The sequence below is a fragment of the Actinia tenebrosa genome, unplaced genomic scaffold (genome assembly GCF_029948245.1).
Source record: "Actinia tenebrosa isolate PJP-AT-01 unplaced genomic scaffold, QUT_ActTen_1.0 PGA_scaffold6__47_contigs__length_16458017, whole genome shotgun sequence".
In the NCBI taxonomy this organism is placed as follows: Eukaryota; Metazoa; Cnidaria; class Anthozoa; order Actiniaria; family Actiniidae; genus Actinia; species Actinia tenebrosa.
The window spans coordinates 4,653,575-4,657,356 of record NW_028292583.1 but is presented as its reverse complement, the minus strand read 5'-3'; the positions used below and the strand labels follow the sequence as shown (position 1 = coordinate 4,657,356).

The 3,782-nt window shown below is 37.1% G+C and overlaps 1 long non-coding RNA gene across 1 annotated transcript; it reads right to left on the bottom strand.

Moving 5' to 3' along the window:
• Positions 1–619: 619 nt before the first annotated feature.
• LOC116298793 (uncharacterized) lies at positions 620–3,493 on the bottom strand. The gene is made up of 4 exons (XR_004197381.2): positions 3,337–3,493; positions 2,249–2,281; positions 1,597–1,715; positions 620–778 (listed from the first exon to the last, which is right to left on the bottom strand). It is a non-coding gene; the product is annotated as an uncharacterized LOC116298793 (long non-coding RNA).
• Positions 3,494–3,782: the final 289 nt, after the last annotated feature.

Below are 3,782 nucleotides of genomic sequence, written 5' to 3'. Positions count from 1 at the left end.
GCCGGGGTTGTGAGCCCCGCCCTCCAACAAAAACGTAGACAAGCATAGCCTTATGATTTCTCGCATTGGCTTTGCCTTTTACGACTGAGAAAATATTAATCACAAAATACCCTCTCTCCCATAGAACATAAGTGGATCACCACTCATTGAATTATAAGTTTCGATTTACATTATTATTTCTCGAAAAGCCAACTTTCACTATTCTGGTTGCTTGGTGAAGTAAAAAGAAATCCGAATAAATTGCAAGGCAAAAATTGTGCAAAATTGTAATAGATCGCAGTTACTCTTATTTGTTTCCCCCAGAGCTCCCGTTTGTGTTCCAAATTCCTTCTCAACAATGTCATCGAGAACATGACTGGTTCACATCGCGATTTAAACAAAACCGATTACTCTAGGTCACCACTATCTGCTCCAAACTCTGACACGTGTGGGACCCATTAATCAGCCCTTGCGCATGCGCAAATTGTGCGCATTCAAGAAAAAAGTGAGTTTCTCCAGTTTCGAATAATTCCGTTCAGCGATCGATTAAAAAACGTTGGTTTGATTGGCTCCGAGTTTTATCCGAGAATTGAATTGGACTATTCAACTCGGCACCAACTATAAAAAAGACAAAATGAAATGAAATGTGAAAATTTATTTAATTTCGTTCTAAACTAATATAGGTTTACATTACATATACTTAATGAATAATGAATATCTTACTGAGTCTTACTGAGTATATGACTACTATGCTATCAACTATCCGGTTTTAGGTGCAATTTCGCTGGCACTGCTGAATCTGAAACGTAAAAAGTAAATAAACAACAACAATTACTAATAATATGATGATTAAAGAGAAGAGAATGAAAAGCAATAAGTCAAACAAACAAAATAACAATAATGATAATGACGAAAATGATAATGATGATGGTGATGAAGATGATGATGAAGATGATGATAACGATGATGGTGGTGATGATGATGATGATAATGACGGTGATGATGATGATAATGATGAAAATGATGATGTTGATGGTGATGAAGATGATGATAATGATGGTGGTGATGATGATGATGATGATGATGATAATGACGGTGATGATGATGATAATGATGATAATGATGATGTTGATGGTGATGAAGATGATGATAATGATGGTGGTGATGATGATGATGATGATGATAATGATGATGATAATATATGACGGTGATGATGATGATAATGATGATGTTGATCATAACAACAACAACAACAACAACAACAACAACAACACAAGAAAGAAGAAATATTAGTTCATAGTGAATTTTGGCCAGTGTCTAGATAGCTTCAAACGCTTATGGTAGCATGGGTGGCGTTCGCGGCTAACGCGTCGTCTTTCACCGCTGTGAGTCCAACGGGTCGGGTGTTGGTTCGTTTGATGTGTTGTTCTCTCCTATGCTACGAGGGTTTTCTCCGGGTTCTCCGGTTTCCTCCCCGTAAAAATCAACATATGTGAGTTGAACGTTGTGTGCATAAAATATTACCAATATAATGTAGTGGTAGTGCGTGTGAGCGAAAAGTGTCCCCAATTAGTGCGAAAGCGCTAGAACGACTAGACACTTTTTATTCCTACTTACCGGCAATTTTTAACAGCATCTCTTAGCGTACACGCAGGCTTCACTTTTAGCATCGTCTGTCCACCAACAATCCTCTTCAATCGAATGACAGTACTTCAACTTGTTAGTGGGGCAAGGACCTAGATAGACAGGTGGAAAATAGATTATGACATGACCAGAAGAATGCAATGTGGAAGTTATATTGGGAATCAAGGTTGGGGTAGCGGTAGTAAGCTAACGGGGCTCTTTATTAATTCTTGGGGCTCAAGCTCGATTGCTCGAGTACTCGGCGTAGCGGCATCACACGTGGGTAGAGTTTGCAAGGTCTCTCCCTTCAGATTCGAAGGTTAATTCGCGTTTTTCTTCGGGTTTTCTGGTTTGTGTCCCTTCCTAAAACCCCAAGACGCTTAATTCCAATTCGATCAGTGAGTTAGAGATGCTCTAAATTTTTATTTTGTTTTTAGAGGCTAGTTGCTTAATTCGGCGTTTGGTCTGAAAGTTTTTTCATTGGCTGTATCAGGATTCTATCTTTAACCGACCACCATGAGTTTAAGAATGTCCTGTTTTTACATGAGGTTGTGTAGGGCTCGTGACCATTTTGAATAATGTAATGACAGATTGTGGCAATGAAACCAGCTTTATACTTAGTAATTTCAAAATATCTCATACTTACTCTCTCGTTTAGCTTCTAAAATATCATCATCAACTAAAAGCGAAGAAAATGGTTGAAAAAAAAATAAAAATATTTCAAATTAAATTTTTTTTTACCAAAGTGTTTGAGACTAATGAAGAAAAAAGACTAATAAAATCGAAGAAACAAAAGGATTTTATAACAAAACTAATAATAATAGAATGGAAAAGGGTACTTTACATTTAACGTCGTCATTTCATTAAATTCATTTTTTTCCCGTATTTTTTAAACTTGTTATTGTGATCGTTTTGTGTTGTCGCTTAGCGGCAAAGGATACCGGACCGCGCGCGCGGGTAGATACTAGAGAGTTTTAGATTGACTTTTTTTTCTCCCCGCAAACGGCAAACATGACCACGTTTTCATAGTTTTCGTGTATTTTACTTTACCTTTTACAAACCTTCTCACCAAGCGCAAATATTCTTTTGTTTTTCTACTACTTGGACTTTTTTCCGATTCTTTTTTAGTCATTTAAAAGAATTTTTTACTGGTCAACTGACGTTTCACGTTTGCCGTGAACGTAAATCTAAAACTCTCTATTGACAAAATACCGCCCGCTCAAACAGCCAATAAGAACGCACGATTTTTTAGGATACCGGACCGGAAAAAAATTAAAACATTTAAGTTTGTTAGCTTTACTGGATAACCATTCTCATTGGAAGCCATTTTAATGTTACTACATGAAGTACCGTCAGTATACGATAATCATTCTTATGGGAAGCTATTTCAATGTTACGGCATGTCGTACCGTGTACGTGCTGTAAGGGAGTACCGTATGTTTCCCACTCATATGAAAACTGCCCTATCAATGTAGTTGAGGACCCGCCAGCTCAGACTTTGTGGCGAATTTCAAATTTAAAACGGCCTTGTTAACGAATACGATATCCAGACTAGGAATATAATTTGATAACTGGACAGATCTTAATTTCGTTTCTCTAGATTTGAGTATGTTTTTATCCTTTAATCAATCGGGCAGGCACACTGACTATAATTATAACTATAATTATAACTATAAGTCGACGGGTATTTTTCCTCGTAAATTCTTAATTGTAGTCAGCTTTGTTAACTCTTACCTGCTGGTAAAGCTGTTGTGAAACTAGCAAGAGCCACAAGAAGGGTGAAGATCAGGGCAGCCTTGTACATTTTCAGAGGTTGTCTGCTTTAAGAGATACTAGCTGTGATACCAAGTGTCCAAGATTTGAATGAAAGGTTAGTAGACTATTCCTGCGTATTTGTGCTCTTCTGTGATGGACCATAATCACCACAAACACGTGGTGACCAACATTGATGATCATTGGACACGTGACACCAAGGTAACCAACAGAACTAAGAATTATCTCAGTAGGAATGACGAGGTTTCGATTAAAAAGGTTATCGAATAAAGGGGAAAAACTTAGTAGAACTACAATGGAAGATCAAAGAAAACATTACTCTTAGAAACGAAATACTCTTAACCTCTTTAATTTTGAATTATATTTTGAAACTTGGAAATGGAAGTTTGCTGATCCACATTCCATCT